Below are 20,924 nucleotides of genomic sequence, written 5' to 3'. Positions count from 1 at the left end.
TAAGATAAAAAACTCAAGTGATAGCACATGCTGGTGAGGATGTGGAGAAGGAGGTACACTCCTTCATTGCTGGTGAAATTGCAAACTAGTACAGCCACTCTGGAAATCAATCAGGCGCTTCCTCAGGAAAATGGAAATAGTTCTACCACTCCTGGGCATATACCCAAAAGATGTTCCACCATACCAGGAGAACCATGCTCCACTATGTTCATAGCAGTCTTATTTATAATAGCCTGAATCTGGAAACAACTCCAATGTCCCTCAACAGAGGAATGAATAAAGAAAATGTTCATTTACACAATGGAATACTATTCAGTTATTAAAAACTAGGACATCATGAATTTTGCAGGCAAATGGATGGAACTAGAAAATATTATCCTGAGTGTGGTAACCCAGTCCCAAAAGGACATGCATGATATGTACTCACTGATAAGTGGATATTAACCAAAAAGTACAGAATCCCAGGATACAACCTACAGACCATAAGAAGTTTAACAGGAAGGAAGGCCCAAGTGAGGATGCTGTAATCACACTTAGAAGGAGCAACAAAATAACCACAGGAGACAATTGAAGAGAGGTCCCTGGGCATGCGAATATTCAAAGGACAAGCTCAGAGGACAAGGAGAATGAACGGAAATATACAGCTGTGGGTGGGCTGGAGGGAGTAACTTCTAGAAATTCCCAAAGACCTGGAACGTGAGAAGCTCCAAGGACTCAATGGGGATGGCTTGGTCAAAGTGCACAACAGTGGAGAGATGCAAACTGAAGAGACCACTTCCAGTAGATAGACAGGGCCCCAGTAGAGGAATGGGGTTACCAACTTAACTTGAAAATTTTTGTCACACAGAATTGTTCCTGTCTAAAAGAAATGCAGAGAAAAAATGGAGTAGAGACTAAAGGAAAGGCCATCTAGTGACTGACTGAACTTGGGAACCATCTCATGGGTTGGCACCAAACCCTGACACAGGACTAAGGTCATGTTTTGCTTGCAGACAGGATCCTAGCATGGCTGTCCTCTGAAAGACTCTATCAGCAGCTGACTGAGACAGATATAGATACTTACAGACAACCATTGGACTAAGGTTGGGGACCCCTATGGAAGAGTTAGGGGAAGGACTGAAGTAGCTAAAAAGGATGGTAGCCCCATAAGAAGACCAACAATATCAACTAACCTGAACCCCAGGGAGCTCTCAGAGACTAAGCCACCAACCAAAGAGCATACATGGGCTTGTCGGTGGCCGCCAGCATATGTAGCAGAAGACTACCTTGTCTAGCCTCAGTGGGAGAGGAAGCACTCAATCCTGTGGAGACTTGATGTCCCAGGTAAAGGTGATACTGGGGGTGGGAGCATGTCATGTGGTCATGAAGTAGGTGGGTGGCATGGGCAGAGTAACTCCACTTCAGAGAGAAAGGGTAGTGGAGATGGGGTGGAAAAAATCTGGGAGGAGAGACCTGGAAGTTGGGCAACATTTGGAATGTAAATAAAACAATTTATTTTTAAAGAAAGAATAGCTAAGAAGAAAGAAGGAAGACTTCAGAGCAGGGACTTCTGATGTCACGCTGAGAAAACATAAACTTTGTGGAGAACTTCTGTAACTACATCATCGTGTCACTGCTACAAGAATAGACAAAACAGTCTAATAAAATAGGTTAGAAATCCTAGAAATAGAAGTCAACGCCAATGGACAGTAATGCTTAATAAAAGCGGTGGGCTGAAGAGATGGTTCAGCAGTAGCTAGGAGCACTGGCAGCAGAGGATGGCCTTGTTGGGCACCAATGGGAGAAGAAGTCCTTGGTCCTGCCAAGGCTGGACACCCCAGTGTAGGAGAATGTCAGGGTGGGAGACAGGAAGGGGTGGGTGGTTGGTTGGGGAGCACCCTCATCGAAGTAGGGGGTGGGGATGGAATAGGGGGTTTATGGATGGGAAACTGGGAAAGGGGATAACATTTGAAATGTAAATCAAAAATATCCAATAAAAAAGAAATGCTATCACTAAAAGTGTTTAACATATTTTTCACATGCAGTGTGAAAGCACTTAATACTTTGAAATAACTTATGAAATGATATCCCATTTTTACTTTGTAGATAATTTTATTCTTTTGAATGCTATGGACCATAAAGTTGTTATAGGTGTTGTTCAATGTATAATTGTCTTTAAGATAGTATGTGGTTCAAACACTATTTCATTCACGTGGCTGCAGAAGCAAGATTAAAATTGTTTTGTATCCCTCCCTCCCTCCCCCCCTCACTTCCCAACCTATGGCAAATTGGATAGTTGGTCCCAATGCCATGACATGGGAACAGGAGGACTGACCCTGCTACTCACAGGCTGCAACACTAAGAAAAGTGGCCTTGTATCTTGCATGTGTAGCACAATGGATCTAGTTGGCATGGGCAAGGAGGCCGTCAGAGATGGATCACTGGCTCTGCTCTTCACTGGCTCCTTCACTGGGTAAACTAGCCAGGGCAGTCAGTACTCAAGAGCTTTATCTGATGGTGTGGGTGCAAGGGAGCTGGAGGGCTTACAAAACAATTTGGACCATATAGGTCCAAATCAGGTGTTAAGAGTTGATTCACCCCAACATCTACTCCATTTATGAACTACTGAATCTGTGAAGGGGATGTTCCTACACATCCAAAGTCATAGGATCTCCATGACACAAGACAAAATCAGGAAATCTGAGAGGAGTCGGAGTTAGGATCCAGTTTTGCTACTGTAGCAGAAGCCAGAGGCCTCAGACCAGACCAATGACTCCTTATGACGAACATTTGCAAGTACACAAGTATAGACTGCAGGCACACTGTCACTCACTACAACCTCTACTATGAGTTTTTTTTTTCTTTTGAAGGGGGAGGTTGCAAGGGTATGTATGAAGGGACAAGGAGATGAGTGGGATTGGGGTATATAATATGAAATTCACAAAGAATCGAAAAAAAAGTTAAAATTGAGAAAAATATCACTGGCTGATCTAGATGGCACAGATTCAATTCCTGAACCTTGAAACATCTATAAACCCAGTTCCAGGGGATCTGATGTTCTCTTTTGGTTACTGTGGGAATTTCACAAATGTGCTATACAGACATACAGGCAGGCGAAATCCCATACACATAAAAATAATTACTCTAAATGAAGAAAGAAAGGTGACATGGACGAACCACTAGAGAAAAGGTAGACATGCATGTGCAGAGTGAGACTTAGAAAAAAAGAACCCTAAGGTAAACCCACGACACATGGCATGTATACGAGTAACTGAAACTTTAAAGATTTAAGGAAAATGTTGAATCGCACAGCTTCTTGAAGTAAACAATACAGGTATTCTATAAGCTTGCTATAGGGAAAGGTTTTATAAATGTCACTCAAATTCCAGAGGTAATGAACAGAATATGCAATCTGATTAAACAGAACCCAAAGGATTTAAAAATATCAAATTTGGGGTTGGGGATTTAGCTCAGTGGTAGAGCACTTGCCTAGCAAGCGCAAGGCCCTGGGTTCGGTCCCCAGCTCCAAAAAAAAAAAGAAAAGAAAAAAAATCAAATTCAAGTATTTCAAAAGGGACCTTACAGACTAAAATGATGTAGTAATGTAACATCCTAGATAGGAAGAAATTATGCTTCTTAAATAGAGAAGTCAAAATTTAAAGAAACAAAGGACAAAGTGGTATGAAAATGAAAAAAAAAAGACACAAACTAACAGTTCACACAAGAATTCAAGAATATATTTCAAACAAATAATAAATGTCAAAATTTAATGACAAACAGATGTTTGTAGTATATTAAAATAACCCTGAGTTATGACCCAGTCTCTGGGAACATGTAGGCAAAATTATAAAGTTACTGTGTTCTATTAGAGAAGCTGTGAGAAATGAAAATTAAATATCCTAGAAAGTTGCTTCTTCTACAAATGCATCTATTTATGCCTAAGTATAATCAGTGAAGCATTATAATTTCAAAATATAAACAATTAAAAACCACACATAGGTAGATTAAAAATGTTATGGTATAGCCATAGAAATGTGTCTGTTGCAAGTATAGAAAAGCAAAATGAAAATCTATTAAGAAACATGGTATGTACTCACTAATAATTGGATATGAGCCAAAACTGTACAGAATATCCAGGATATCCACAGAACTCAAGAAAGGTTAACAAGCTGAAGAGCTCAGGTGAGGATCCCTTGGGGAAAAAAAGAGAAAAAGGGTGGAGGGATGGGCAGATGGAGGGAGAAGCTTGGGTGGGAGATAGGACAGGGAGGGGAAAGGGGAACATGATCAATTATTCGGGGGGCAGGAGTGAATCCCCGAGGGCCAGCAGAAAGAATGGAAACAGGTAACTTCAGGAAGTAGGAGGTGCGGGGGGGGGGTCCTTCTAGAATGTACCAGAGACCTAGGAGGTGTGAGAGGCTCACAACTCAAAGGGGGGGACTTTAGATGAAATGTTCAACAGTGGAGAGGGAACTTGTAGAGTCCATCAAGTGGAGGGATGGGGTTGCCTCCCACAGTCAAAAACTCTGATCCAGAATTGTTCCTGTGTAAAAGAACTGCAGAGACAAAAATGGAGAAGAGGCTGAGGGAAAGGAAATTCAGTGACAAGACTAAATTGGGATCTAGCTCAAGGGGAGGTTCCAAGGCCTGACATTATTACTGATGCTATGATGTTTTTTAGACAGGAGCCTAGTATGGCTGTCCTGAGAGGACCAACAAGCAGCTGACTGAGACAGAAGCAGATACTTATACACAACCAATGGATAGAACCCTGGGACCCTTGTGATTGAATTAGGGAATGGCTGGAAGAAGTTAATGAGGAGGACGACCCCATAGGAAGACCACCAGTTACACTAACCAGGACCTCTGAGATCTCTCAGACACTAAGCCACCAACCAGGTAGCATACAAGAACTTGTTCGAGACCCCCAACACATATACTGCAGGAGGACTGACTGCTCTGGTCTCAGTGAGAGAAGATGCAGCACCTTAAGGACACAGGGAGTGTGGGGAGGTCTGGTGTGGTGGGGATGGGGATAATGAGGGTGTGGTAAGGACATCCTCTTGGAGCCAGAAGGAGGAGGAATGGAATGAGGAACAATCACAGGGTGGACTGAGAGGGAGATAACAACTGCACTGTGAAGAAGGAGGAGGAGGAGGAGGAAGAAGAAGAGGAGGAGGAAGAGGAGGAAGAGGGGGAGGAGGAAGAAGAAGAGGAAGAGGAGGGAAGAGGGAAGAGGGAGGAGAGAAAGAGGAAGAGGAATAGGAAGAGGAAGAACAAGAAGAATTATTAAATTAAAAAATGTTAGGTATATATTTTAAGAAAATGTTATTAACTTGTAACACTCAGTTCTAAATGGGATGTCTCCATCAAATCCCTCCCCTTAGGGCTCAGGGAACATTCCAGAAGAGGAAGCAGCAAGATTAAGAGTCCCTGGGGATGGAAGACATGAAAGAAGCAAGGCTTTCTAGGCAAAGCAGGATGATACACCTATGAACTCACAGATAGTGAGGTAGCATTTATGGGGTCTGCAGAATTGGACACAAGCTCCCATTCCTAACTCAGAAGCTATTGAACTCGTATCTCCTCACAAAGAAAAAAATATTCTTCTCCAAGAGTCTCACTGGTTATACAAACCAGATTTAAGGGTAGGCCATATGTCCAGCAATAGATGGTCAACACAAAATTAACTCAATGTTAATTGGAAGGGTTTTTTTTTTTTTTTTTGTTTGTTTCATCTAGTGACGCTTTGTCTGGACTTCTTTTTTTAAAAACGTTATAGTTCTTTGGCTTGTATATTATTGATTCTGGATTTTTTAAATGAGCTTTCTCTCTGTGTGTATGTGTGTCTCCTCATTTCTATAAGAGTTCCCTGTGCTTTTTCTGCTTTTCTTTTGTGTCTGTTTGTACTGTCCTATTCTGCAGAGTTGGACATTGCCCATAATTCTGGGAATGAGACTCAACATCAGGAAAGCTTTATAAACTGCCCAAGGGATTCCAACATGCCACCAAACGGAATACATTGGCCATGTGAAGTGCTTCTTACAATTTTGCTCCAACACCCGAGCACTGCCATCACTTTGAAACTGAAATAGGAGAATTCTTAGGCTCTGCCTGAGACTCCTGGATCCCAGACACTGGAGAGCCACACAACTGCACAAATTCATACAATCAATCATTTGTTTTATTCTATCAGGTTATATTATTTTACTACTCTTTTAGATATCTGTTTTCTAATGAGAAAGGAGATAGATCTGGGTGGATAGGGAAGTGGGGAGGATCTGGAAGGAGTTGGGAGAGGGGAAACTATAATCATAATAATTGTATTGAAAACCTATTGTCAATGAAAAATGCTGTTAAATGAAAAATAAAAATGTGAATCCTATGGTATCTCTCATGTACTACAGTAATGTAAGAAAATATGTTATATTTCCTTTGTGCAAAACAAATATAAGTGATATTAGATCAGAAAGTGGAGGGGGTATGTTATTCCTGCAGCGAAGGCTGGGAAAGAAATGGGAAATGAGAGCAGAGTACGGAAAAGGAAGAAAGAGTAATACTTTTCAAAATACAAATTTTTATATTGGATTATCTGAGTAATAGTAATGTTTCCCTTACTCAAAATATAAGCACAGTTGAACGTCTATAATAGCAGTCCTACATCTTGTCTTCATGTCTGGTGTCCAGTATCACATATCAGACATTGCTGAAACACTGTGGTGAATATAACTCTCACATCAAAATGAGCAGAGGGGAAGATGAATGCCATTAGAGCAGGTATTTTTGTCACAAACATATAATTTCAATACAGTCATAATAAAACATGGAATTTCAGGGTAAAATAACCTTAGCAGCTATATACATATTGCATGTTAAGCAGAAACAGTTAGACCAAAACCTAGGTGTCATGGCATATGGCCGTAATCTCCGGACTCAGGAGGTGGAAGAAGATGTACTAAGTAGCTCAACTACATAGTGAGGTAAAAAGCCACTTTGCTGCATGTTACACTATTTTAAAAATTCAAATCCATACATGCAAACAAACAAAAGAGAAGCCAGGGTAAGGAAAGATAGACTATTGAAATGGAGAAACATTAAAACACCAGGAAGGGCTAGGCCAACTTAGATGTACTGAGACACAGAGAGGCTATTCATTCAAGAGTAGCAGGCTCTCAAAATTTCCAGCACCAGTTCCATGATGGGGGTAGTTTGTTTGAGGAAAGCCACTTCCAAATATAATGTGTCTCTGATAAAAACAAAACAAAACAGGCAGACACTCTAACCCCAAAGGTAAGCTCATGATTCCCATAAGCATTAATTTAATCTCAGAAATGTGGGGACAGTGACCCTGCTATTGGCACTAGTTAACATAAAGAAATAACACATTTTTCCTGTTTTAAGTGTTTCAGAGTGCTATCCAACCAGGTGCAATCTTGAGTGAGGCCAACTGTTTAAGACAAAAATGCTCTGGTAAATTAGAAACTATGGAGTGTCCCACAGAACTCTGGACCCAAATCCCGTGGGGGAGAGAGCTGAACTCTCAGAAGTGCGGAGACTCCTGAGAACTCAGAAGATACAATTACTTTTGCCCACATTCCTGACCCAAGAGAAACCTGAGATTCCACCTCACACCAGTCAGAATGGCTAAGATAAAAAACTCAAGTGACAACAGATGTTGGTGAGGATTTGGACAAAGAGGAACACTCCTCCACTTTTGGTTGGATTGCATGCAGGTACAACTCTGGAAATCAGTCTGGAGGTTCCTCAGAAAATTGGACATTCCACTACCCAAGGACCCAGCTATACCTCTCCTGGGTATATACCCAAAAGATGTTCCAACAAACAACAAAGACACATGCTCCACTGTGTTCATAGCAGCCTTATTTATAATAGCCAGAAGCTGGAAAGAACCCAGATGGATACAAAAAATGTGGTACATCTACACGATAGATTACTACTCAGCTATTAAAAACACTGACTTCATGATATTCATAGGCAAATGGATGGAACGAGAAAATATTATCCTGAGTGAGGTAACCCAAGCGCATGCGCACGTGCACACACACACACATACACACACACACACAAACACACATGGTATGCACTTACTGATAAATGGATATTAGCCTAAAAGCTCAAATTACCCAAGATACAATCCACAGACCACATGAAGCTCAAGAAGAAGGATGACTGAAGTGTGGATGCTTTAGTCCTTCTTAAAAGGGGGGAACAAAAATATTCATGAGGAGATATGGAAACAAAGTTTGGAGCAGAGACTGAATGTAGGGCCATTCAGAGTCTGCCCCACCTGGGGATCCAGCCCATATACATACAGCCACCAAAACTAGACAATATTGATGAAGCCAAGAAGTGCATGCTGACAGGAACTGGATATAGATGTCTCCTGAGAGACAAAGTCAGAGCATGACAAATACAGAGATTAATGCTAGCAGCAAACCACTGAACTGAGAATGGGACCCCCATTGGAGGAATTAGAGAAAGGATTGAAAGAGCTGAAGGGGCTTGCAACCCCATAAGAACAACAATACCAACCAACCAACCGGAGCTCCCAGGGACTAAACCACTACCCAAAGACTATATATACATGGACAAATGTATGGCTCCAGCTGTATATGTAGCAGAGGATGGCCTTGTTGGGCACCAATGGGAGGGGCAGTCCTCTGTCCTGCCAAGGCTGGACACCCCAGTATAGGGGAATGTCACTGTGGGGAGGTGGAAAGGGGGGTTAGGGAAGGGGAACACCCTTTAGAAGAAGGGGTGGGGATGGGATAGAGGGCTTATGGATGGGAAAGGGAATAACATTTGAAATATAAATAAAAAAATCTAATAAAAAAAGAAACCATGGAGCAATTGCAAAATGAGGACTTGAGAGAGGCTCTACCAAATTAGCTTTGTGGGAGATGCCTGTAGCAGGCAGTGATGAGGTTTGGTGAATGACAGACAACGACACTCTGAAAAAAAATGCAGGCATCAGTCCCTCAGCTAATAAAGGGGCCATAGCTCAGAGTCCATACAACCAGAGTGTTAATGAGTAAACCCCATCACCAGGTAACAACAGAGGACTCAGATAATCCCATGCTTGAGGTCATAGAGAAGCTCTACATCTAGAGGTATTTACCTTCTGTATGGGTCAAGGCTGATGAAACCAGAATCCTGAGTTACAGGTCCACGAAGGCCTTAGGTTGCAGCAGCTTCCTTCCTCTCACAGATGCTCTACTGTTGGGGGATAAATGAGTGCAGTGAAACCAAAATTCAAACACAAATCTTGGTGCTATATTTCCTTCCCCTGGTCTGTGCTCTTTATTTATTTTATTAATACAGTATTACTTCTACTTCTAAAATACAACATTTTTATTAATTACTTGAAAATTTCATACATACATACAATGTATTCTGTTCATATTTAATTCCAATCCTGCCCCTAAATCCTCCTAGATCCACCCCTACCTCTAAACTTCTCCCAACTACATATGTTCTTTTTCTTAGCCATTGGGTACAATTAAAGCTTCTACTTTTACCCCAATTCATAGTTTACTGTACAATAATTTCTCTCAGTATCTGCTTCATACTTGTTGGGGCACATTATACCTTTTATGTTTCTTTATACAGTTTAGTTAGCTATTACAGTGGTAATACTTGAAGAATACTTGAGGTAGCAAGAGAGAAGGCTCAGCAGTTAAAAGCACTGACTGCTATTCTAAAGGATCTGAGTTCTTCTCCCAGCACCTATATAGCAATTCACAACTGTCTATAACTCTAAGCCCAGGGGAATCTCACACCCTCATACAGATGCACATGCAGGCAAAACACCAAATGCACATAAAATAAAATTAAATCAATTATTAAAAAAGGGAAAGTATACTTGAAAAAAGTTCAGGAACTTTCACACATATGAATGAAAAGAAAAAATTAACTCAAAACATGTATAAGTAACATAAATGAGAAAAGTCATAAGGAGTTTAAAAGAAAACAAGCAAAAATTCTGAAAATCAAATCAATAAAAACCACAGAGAGTATCGCTGATAAGCTATATCAATCAAGATTAAGAACACTAAGCTTTGAAGAAAAGTTGAAAGAAATTTCACATTTATACATGAATAAATAAAAAATCTTGAGGACAAAGTTCTAGAGTATGAGCAGAAGTCAAAATCTAACTATAGGAGAAAAATGAGTTGAAACAAAGGCTCAAGGTACAGAAAATAAAGTCACTGAAATTATACCAGAAAGTTTCCTGATTCTATAGAAAGAAATGAATTTTAAGCACAAGAGGCATTTAGACTCTAAAACAGATATGACAAGAAAATAACTTCTGTAATATATATTAGGAATAAAATGTAAGGGAATAAAACCATGTAGAGTATGCTAAGACTAACAAACACATAACATGAACAGCTGCAAAACACCCATCTATTTCATTTAAAAAATGAAGTTCAAGCAGAATAACACCAGACTTCTTGGCAGAAACTGAAAAGCCATGAAAATAATAAATGATGTATTTTAAGCTTTAAAGTAAATACATGTCAAGTGAGATTATTGTAACTAGGAGTTACATCCTAAAATCAGTTAAGAAATAAAAAATTTTCAGATAGCACAAACTACATATGCTACTAAGCCAGCCTATAAGAAATGCACTTAAAGGAACTGTGCATACAGAAGAGAAATAAATATGGTGTTAATTGTGAGGAAACAGAAGAGACTAAATTTCATTACAGTAAGAAATAAAGATTATAGGAAAAACCCCTACAATTCAGTAAATCATCATGTGCCCAATACAATGAGGGGGAGAATAACAAGGACAAATAATATTTGAATAAACCATGAAATCAACCAAAAATTTCCTCAAATGAAAAATGTTCTCAATAATAATCCTAATTACAATGGTTCTAACTATTGAATATAAATATAACTGGCCGACTAGGTAAGCCTAGGTAAGCTATATCATGTATGCCTAGACGGTTACTGCCTGGAGGAAATGAATCTTTTGGTCAAATAAGTAAAAACTTAGAATGAAAGGGGTGAGGTTAATAAACTAAGCTATTAGAAGCAGGAAAAAACCAGGACTAGCTTTGTTCAGATCTGATAAAATAGATGTCAAGTCAAAACTAATTGTTTAGAAGACATATGACCAATAAATATTAATAAAGGGAACCACTGGGGTTGGGGATTTAGCTTAGTGGTAGAGTGCTTGCCTAGCAAGCGCAAGGCCCTGGGTTCGGTCCTCAGCTCTGAAAAAAAAAGACAAAATAATTAAAGGGAACCACCCATTAATATGCCATCATCAATACAAATACATAAGCACTGAATATTGATTATTTAACATAAAACAAATGATCCTGTAGCTACTTAGTGGGTGATGACAATATCCAACCTTTGTCAAATGATAAATAATCCAAACATAACAATTGACAATTTACTGCAGACACAATTCACTATAGATCAAATAGACTTAGACATTATGCTGGTTTAATTTTTGTCAAATTAACACAAGCTAGGGTCTGATGAGAAGAAGGAACTCAGGAGTTGGGAGTTGCCTCCATCATATTAGAATACTGGCAAGACTGTGGGGCACATTTTTTATTAATGATTGATATGGGAGGAGTGCCTGCCTAGCTCTCTGAAGGGGATGCCACACTTGGGCAGCTAGTCCTGGGTTGTATAAAAGGGCAGTTGAGCGAGTCAAAACAAACAAGACAGTATACATCATTTCTTCATGGCCCTTGCCTCCAGGTTCCTGCTCTGACTTCCTTGGATGATGGACTTATAAGCTGGAAGGTGAAATAAACCCTTTCTTCCCCACATTCCTTTTAGTTATGGTGTTTATCATAACAAGACAGCAAACAAGGACAAATATTTATAGAATATTCAATAGCTACATAATACACATCTTCTCAGCAGCACATGAGATATTCTGTGATATAGATAATAATTTAGGTCATTGAGCAGGTAAAATATATTTTAAAATAAAAAATACTTTTGATCTCATTTGATCAGAAAGCAGTAAAACTATAAATTCCTATAAAGAAAAATTACAGAAATGAAACAATCTAAATAAAATTAAACATTACACCCTTAAGATCAATAGCTCAGTAAAGAAATCAGGGAGGATGTTAAAAATTCCTGAAATCAGTTTAGGGCATTATGAGAAACTCCTCAAGCAATATAGGCTATTGCTATTCCCTAAAATTGACTACCAGGACTTAAAAGTATGTCACTACTTTGGAAGACACCAAACATTTCAGGCAAATGACTTGGAGGAACTGAGCTTGAAATAGCCTTCAGGTTGCTTCCCTAAGGATGAGTTATTCAGTGGTGCTACACATAGTGCCAAGGGAGAAAAGCAATCAATAGTCATGAGTAGCTTTAAGATTATTGTCTTAGTTACTTTTCTATTGCCATGAAGAAACACCATGACCAAGGAAAAATATAAGACCATTTAATTAGGGGTTTGCTTACAGTTCAGAGGCTTATTTCATAATCTTTAAGGTGAGAAGTATGGTGACAGGCAGGCAGGCATGCACAATGTTAGAGAAGTAGCAAGAGCTTACTTCCTGATCTACAGGCAGGAGGAAGACAGAAAGTGAATGTGCCTGGCACTAAGTTTTGAAACCTTAAAACTCCCCAATAATACACATCTCCTCTAACAAGGCCACACCTAATCTTTCCTAAACAGTCCACCAACTGGGAACCAAATATTGACATACTTGAGTCTTTGGTGGTTGTTCTCATTATAACCATTATATTCTACTCATTGGCCCCTATAGGCTTGAACCATATCATAATGCAAAATATACTCAGTCAAACTTCAAAAGTCTCCACAGTCTGAAGACTGCTTAAAAATAGAGGGCCCAGAGAATTTTTTCTTCTTTCTGAGACTAAAGGCAATCTCTTAATAGCAATCATACAAAGTAAAAAATCAAAAAACCAAATCACATACTTCTAACATATAATGGCACAAAATAAACATTACTATTCCAAAAGAGAGGAGGAGTAGGGCAGTGTGAGGAGAAACTGGATCAAAGAAAGATTGAAACCTAGCAGCACAAATTCACTATCTCTATGGCTGATATTAAAGGGCTTATTAGATGGGTCTTTATATATCCCACACCTCCCAGCATTGTTGAGTACAACATTAGCTTTCCTTAAGGATGCACCAAGTTTCCAAAGCTTCTTTATATCCATATCTTCCTTCAAAAAACCAGAGACACATGGCTTAAGCTAGCAACTTCTGCTTGCTTGAGCTAAAACCTGCCCCTTTCCATGACTTACATTTGTGTAAGCTATGACTTATTAACTGTTTCTCATAGTATACCCTGGCACAGAAACAACAAAAGCCCTGCTGAGTTTGTCTTTCTGCCATTATTCATTTGTTATTAGTTAGCCAAACCCATATCTCAGATGGAAAGGCCAAAAATTATAGGAGCTGGTATTAATAATTTGGAGACTAAAATAAAATGGTGGTTTGAATAAGAATGGCCCCATTACAGAATCATAAATTTTACTACTTGGTCTACAATTGGAACTATTTGGGAAAGATTAGGAGGTTTGCCCTTCTTGGAGTACCACTGTGGGTAGACTCTAAGGTTTCAAACCCCAATAACAGGCCCAGTGTCTGTCTGTCTATCTGTCAGTCTGTCTGTCTCTCCCTCTCTGTCTCTGTCTCTCTCTCACTCCCTACCATGATGTTACAACTAACCCTGTGAAACTATAAGCAAGGCCCCAATGAAGTGATTTTCTTTTATATTGTTTTGATCATAGGTTCTCTTCATAACAATAGATAAGTAACTAAAAAGTGGGTACGAGAGAGTGCTGTATAGCTGTGACAGGCCTGTCAGTGCTATTTGAGGATGGAATGTGTACTTTCGGGTTTTGGATTAGGAAAGTGGTTAAATTCTTTAACTGAGTTTCAATGGGTAATCTTAGTAGGAACTTGAAAGAGAATAATACTGAGTACAATGTGAACTATGCAATCTCAGCTGGAGAGGTTTCAGAGGGCAATGATAGCAAGTGGCCTAGAGACCACTCTTAAGTAGTTTTGGCAAAGAATGTGGCTGCTTTTTGCTCTTGTCCAAATAACCTGACACAGGCTAAATTGAGTAGTGTTAGGCCTAATGGTGTTGACAGAGGAGAATTCAAGACAACCTGGTTTTGACTGTGTCACCTTATTAGTGATCTCTCTTATGCAAATATACACATCTCTTTTCGTTGCAATAGCATAGTGTTTTGTTGCTATTGTTCTATGACATAACTTGAAAGCAGCTAATATTTACTCACTGGTTCTCCTATGTAGGAGATCTTTCCCTTTTCTACTGTCTTCTTCAATTTCTTCACTGTAATAAAAATAAGAATGTATAAATTATATCATAGAACAATAGCAACAAAGATAGCATGTTAGTGCGACACAAAGAGATGTGTAAATCACTGGAATAGAATAAATAAATAATCCAGAAATAATACTATATATTTACAATCAATCGATTTTTGAAAAAAAAAGTGTCCAAATTATCCACTGCATGAAAGAAAACCTTTTTAGGTTGGAGAATTTTTTTTTTCCGGAGCTGGGGACCGAACCCAGGGCCTTGCGCCTCCTAGGCAAGCGCCCTACCACTGAGCTAAATCCCCAACCCAAGAAAACCTTTTTAAAAGCAGAGCTAGTGAAACAAGACATCTAAATGTAGAAAGATTAACATATATCCCTGTCTCTATTTACAAAAATCAATTAAAAATGGATAAAAATTCCTATGGTAAGATGCAACTTTTTAAAACTTCTTTAAGAAGCTATAGAATCCAAACAGTTTTAAGGTACAGGCACAGCAAAGCTTCCTTAAGACACATTTTGAAATCAGCCAGGAAACAACAGCAGGAACAAACAAATTGCATGAAATTAAAAATCCTTGCAGAGCAATATAAACAACATGACAAGCAACAAGATGGATATAACTTTATAGCTATACACATTTTATAGAGAATTAATATTTAGACAATTTAATGAGCTTAAAATATTAATATGAAATATAGAAGCTGCCGCATTGGTAAATGACAAATCAACTGGATTTGGCTCAAAAGAAGAAATATGGTTAATAAATACACTCATAAATGTCAAACTTCCCTAGCCCAAATAAAACTGATAATCAAAAGTAAATTGAGATGCTAAATGGCAATAAATGTTTGAGAGGATGTGGGGGAAAGAAAATCTTATGTGATGCTGGTGAAAATATGAAAATACTTATGGAATCTAGAACTATTTCACTTTCACCTTACAGCATCCAAAGCAATTTAAATGAATATACCATAAAGATACCTGTACATTCATGTTTTTTATGTTACTTTTTACAATAACCCCAGAATGAAGTCAGTCTAGTACTGTATCAACAGATCCAAGAAATAAAGTGTGCACATGTACTGGAATTATTACCAAGTAAGTGGTAAAGAGAAACAAAATGGCAGCATTTGTAGGAAAATACATGGAAGAAAGAATCATCATGTTACTCAAAATAATCCAGTTTTATGAGATAAATATTATATACTTTCTCTCACAGGATGGACCTAGATTGAAATATATATATTCACACACAAAAATATGCAATGAGAAAAAATGAGTTTGAATGAAGGAAGGAGAAAAATGGAGAGGACATTGAGAGGGAACAGGAATAAAGAACTAGTATATGCATACTGGAAATGTAATAACACTTTGCATAGGTTTTTTTAAAGAGATAAACCCACAGAAACTTGAAAAAAATTCTTACCAGTACTCTTGAAATGTTTCAGACTTATACCACAGACTGGAACTACAGAGAAATAACAACTAAATTCAGTGAAGTCTTCTGAATGGGATTCTGGAATACAAAGGGAATCTATTAGAATAACATATATGAAGCAGTAATTGGTCAGTGAGTTATCAAAAAAGACATGAAGACAAAGTTACGAGGGAGACATGTTGGGGGGATGTGGGAGGGCTTGGAAAGCAGAAATGGGGGTGATTATGGCCGTATTTTATTTATTTATACATGCATAAAATTCTCCATAAAGAAAATTTATAATAAAAATAAAGAATACTGAAAAATTAAAATGAAATCTATAATAACTTATTAGTTATGTAATGTTGGTAAAATTATGAAAATATTTATGGAGGCTACTGATGAAAATAAAATCTGGAACTATTTTACAGTCCACATACAGCATATAAAGCAATCTAAATAAACACAGCCTGCACATTCACCTTTCTTATGTTACTTTTTACGAATATCTAATCAATCTTAGATTTGGTATTTTATAAGATGTCCAAAGTAGAGATATCTGAAAGAATACATTTTAGAACACTACAATTATTTTTAAATGTTTTAAAGATAAAAGTCAGGCATGGAGGAAAGCACCTGTAACTCTCACTCTCAGAATGCAGAGAGAAAAGATCACAAGGTTTCTGACTGGTCACAGCAGGGCACTGGAAAAATTCTAAATCCCTTAGAAATGAAATTCCATTTATTTGCCACAGGTAAATGAACAGATATTTGTATTAAAACAAAAGTATCTAAAAATATAAATTAAATAAACTAAAAGGGAAATTATCTACCGAGCTCACTTTTCTATTAATTTAAAAATATGCCATATAAAAACTAGCAAGACTAAGAGGCAATGAAAGAAAAAAATGGTGTTTTTGTTGCTATTGTTATTTCTATTTGGGGTGTTTTTGTTTATGTGACAAGGTTTCACCATGTAACTAAACTGACTCAAACCAAGAAAAAAATAATGGTGTTTGTGTTTTTATTATTATTATTATTATTATTATTATTATTATTATTATTAGTTTCTTGGTTAGTTTTCACCCTGGAAGAAACAGTTTATTTCAGTTTACAAGTTAGCCAGAGCAGGAACTCAAGGCATTACTATGTACCCAGGCTTAGGTTTGTGAAGGAAGAAAAAAAAACAGTGTTTTGCATGTTTGGGGTTTGTTTATTTGTTTTTGGTTTTTGTTTTGTTTTTTAGCTAAGGTTTCATCATGGAAGTAGACTCATGTAAAAGAAGAAAAAAAATTTTTTTGAGACAAGGCCTAACTCTGTACCCAGGCCGTGGCAGAGCTCGAAATCTGCTTGCTTCAGCCTCCAATACACCATCATACCTGACCTAGAAAGATAAATTTTTTAATAAGAGGTGAAAGGATGTGTGGAGGAATTTAAACAGAGAATGTGAAGCAATTGGTTACAAAATTGAAGCGACTCTCACCTCAGGAGACAATGCCTCTAGACACTACCACAAAATTGACGCCTCGAGCAAACAAGGCGGAACCTGTAAGAAATCCAGCAAAATTGATGATAAATCCCAAAACCTTGGGTCTGTATCATTTAGCCCAAATAAGTTCAATTTATAAAAAGAAATGTCTGTCGTTTACCTCAGTGGAAGGGTAGGAAGAATCTACTGACTTTTCCGGCACCTCTGTAGCACAACAGCGGCTTATTGACGAGAGAGTTCCTCAAACGCTGAAAGCCGCGAGAGCGTGTGAGAGGCGTGCGAGTGCAAGACGACGCAGGGTCCTCAAAAGCCCCTCTGAGGACTGAAAAGCCCCTCTGAGGACTCAAAAGCCCCTTTGAGGACCCCAACAGTTCCTTTTTAAACTTAGCGCAGTAACTGGGGGATTCTGATTGGCTTAGCTGGGGTCAGCTGACCTCTCTATGACTCAGCACGTTGGGGTTCTCGAGGTTACGAGGCGAGGCTCCTGACTGGCAAGTCACATTTAGGTACCTACGCATCTGCCTGCATCTTTTTTTTTGAGAAAAGTTACGTGAAATATATATGAGTATGACTGTATGACTTAAGCACTGCCTGACTAGAACATTCTCCTGGAGAACTAAGTTCACATTAATTGAACAAAAGAGCGGAAGGCTTTGACTTAAAAACCAGGCCATTGCTGGAGAGATGGTTCAGAACTCTCATTCCTGGGAACTCAGTGCCTTCTTCTGACCCCCATTAACACCAGGCAAAACACTCACATACATGAAATAAATATATCTAAAGAGTTTTAAAAAAAGAAAATGAAAATTATTCTTAATTGTAAAATTTTGACAAATGGTTCTAGTTTTCAGCATTTTTTTCATGGCTGGTGACACAGTCATTTTATTTTTCTTAAATATGTTAATATAGTAAAACAAAACTTGTGTTGCATTATATTTTGTGTCGATAGATTTATTTACTAACGTTTTATTTTACTAACGAGTTTTAAATCTATGTACAAGAACATTTCTTTTTTTTATTTCTTGTGATAGCATTGGTTGGGTTGGCACAGAGAATCTGGTGTCATAAAATAAAATAGGAAGTGGATCATATTTATATCCTTGAAAATGTTATGCAAAGTAAATTACTTCACCTTTAAATTTTTTTGGAATTCACAAGTTTATTTACCATGGGCCTAGAAATTATCATTGCTGCTTTTGAGCAGCTTTTCAACTATTTTCATTATCTTTAATTGCTTTAAGGCTACTAAAAGTTCCATTTTTTCCATTCTTTGATTGTATCTTCAAAGAATTGTCAGGTTTGTCTAGTTTTCACATAAAACCACCATTAATAACAAAACCACTGTCAATAACAAAATCCAATAAAGTACATTTGAGAACATATTTGACATTATTGATGGGAAATATATAAATATATCATACAACAATAAAGGGGCAATGATCAGTTTAAATAGGCCAAAAATTTGAAAGATTATTTCTTCAAAGACAATGAAAAGGTATATCAGATGCTCAACATTTATAACGATCAGGAAAATGCAAATGCAAATGACAAAGACTTACTGCTTTGTACTCATTGATAACTATTACTTTTTCCTAAGAGTAAGACTTTAAATATGCATATTCACTGTGGACCATCTTGGGTGATGTAATAAAGAAATATATTTAGGAAGATCCATATACTCGTGTAATAAAATTTAATGAAAAAAGTCAATTTTGAAAACAGCAAAAAGAGGCATATGGAAGAATTTGAAGGGAGGAAAGGAAAGGGGGAAATGAGGTAACTATAATCTCACAAATACAAGATATAAATAAATTTTGCACTAGTCTATGTCTAGTAATTCTGTAGGTACATACTCAAAGGTATTGGAAGAAGAAACTTGAACAAGTATTTGCAAGGCAATAGGCATATCAATATTATTTATGATACTATGAGCATAGAACTAAGTCAATTTTCACTATAAATGAGCAGATAAGCAAACAACAGCATGTCCTATTAACAGAATGCTGTTTGTCCTGAAAGGGAATGACAGTGTAGTAAATACAACATGAATAAAACTTGACATTTCACGGTTGGGGATTTAGCTCAGTGGTAGAGCACTTGCCTAGCAAGTGCAAGACCCTGGGTTGGTCCTCAGCTCTGGAAAAAAACAAAACAAAACAAAACAAAAAAAAAAACAAAAAAAACCTTGACATTTCGTGCTAGAGACATAATATGACACAAAAGTACAAATGCACTGTGTCATTCACAGGATGTAGTTAAACTAGAAAAATTATTTGATATAGTGGAATCATAGTCACTAGAATTTTAGGAGAGAGTGGAATGTGAAATTACCGGTCAATGGCAAAGCATCAATTAAAACAATAAAAAAAGATTCTGGATATTGATTTTTACTGATTTTTCATAATAATATAAATTCTCTTAGCTATGTTTGAATTAATTATAAATTAAAATGGATTACACTATACATTTTCTCATTATGAAGGTTTGTTATAATTTTCCTGTCAGATTTCTTTTTTAATTTTTTTCTTTTATTGGATTTTTTCTTTACATTTCAAATGTTTCCCTGTTTCCCCTTTGGAAGTCCCCTATCCCATCCTCCCTTCCCCTGCTTCTATGATAGAACTCTCCCACCCACCCACTCTTACCTCCATGTCTGACATTGCCCTTACACTGAGACATCAAACCTTCACAGGACCAAGGGCCTCTCCTCCCATTGATGTCCAACAAGGCCATCCATTTTAAATAATGATATCTTTACCATGCTAAAAATTGTATAGTGCTCTCCCGCTCAGGTCTCAGTACAAAATTTTCAATGAAGAAATGTCATACCACTTGAGGAAGAGGAGGGAACTAGAATGATGGAAGGAAAAAGGAGAGACGCACCCTATTGGCACGTAAAGCTTTGCATTCATTTTTATTTTAACTCATCTGTTGGAGCCCATGTTCACTACCACATGACCTTTCCTGGATACAGCCAAGGATCTTCTGTCCTCCTCTTGGAGGCTACCTAGACTGAGAGGGTATGGTCATATTAACTCTCGAATGGAGCTTTAAGGGATCAATGTTTCCTTTTATCATAACATTACTTCTTCCTCACTCTTGCAGGAGAGTGAGCAGAAAATAATTAAGCATTCATTGTACCATGTGTCCCTCATCTCCATCACTGAGGCTCTATGTTTGTAAGGACAGATAAGAGAGCAAGGACACTTAATTAGCCTTCACTTACCACTTGGGTGAGAACATTCACTGCTGAATTCCTTGGGAGCCACCAGACATCTCCTAACCTTTGTTAATAGTGTCATGTCACCATGTTTAAGAACACAGTCCTGGTCAACATCTCATCTTCAACATAAAAGCTATCCAGAACAGAAATAGAGAGCAGAATTTGAGAGAGAGAGAGAGAGAGAGAGAGAGAGAGAGAGAGAGAGAGAGAGAGAGAGAGCGAGCACACAATGGGGGTACATGAAAGGGATGGCAAGACACAAAATAAAATTATGTTTTAATTTAAAAAACTCAAAATACACTTTCAAATCCCATCAGAAACTACAGCATGTGCATGGTTTTGTTCTACTTTTAAAGTTCGTCTGCTGTGGTATCATGGATTCTGAAAGAATATACAGGAAGCACTATCAGGTTTTTCTGAGATTGTTGACTGAGAAAAAAATCTTGGAAATAATTTAGTGGGAAGATACGTGCAGTAA

General features: G+C 37.8%; 1 protein-coding gene across 2 annotated transcripts in view; it reads right to left on the bottom strand.

Annotated features, from left to right (window-relative positions):
- Pramel (preferentially expressed antigen in melanoma-like) overlaps positions 1–17,632 on the bottom strand; it is a 35,824-nt gene extending 18,192 nt beyond the window's left edge. The window contains exons 1-5 of one of the 2 annotated variants that reach the window (NM_001419568.1): positions 17,384–17,632; positions 17,218–17,280; positions 15,744–15,833; positions 14,272–14,327; positions 9,119–9,216 (exon numbers count right to left, since the gene is read on the bottom strand). The gene's annotated coding sequence lies outside the window, so the exon portion shown is untranslated. Of the gene's footprint in view, positions 1–4,076; positions 4,175–9,118; positions 9,217–14,271; positions 14,328–15,743; positions 15,834–17,217; positions 17,281–17,383 lie in introns of those variants that run through there. The other variant, XM_087600591.1, reaches the window with a different exon arrangement.
- Between the last annotated feature and the right edge of the window lie 3,292 nt (positions 17,633–20,924).

The sequence above is a fragment of the Rattus norvegicus genome, chromosome X (genome assembly GCF_021556685.1).
Source record: "Rattus norvegicus strain SHRSP/BbbUtx chromosome X, alternate assembly SHRSP_T2T, whole genome shotgun sequence".
Classification (NCBI taxonomy): Eukaryota; Metazoa; Chordata; class Mammalia; order Rodentia; family Muridae; genus Rattus; species Rattus norvegicus.
Note: the sequence above shows the minus strand (reverse complement) of the source record. Positions and strands in the feature narration are given on the sequence as shown.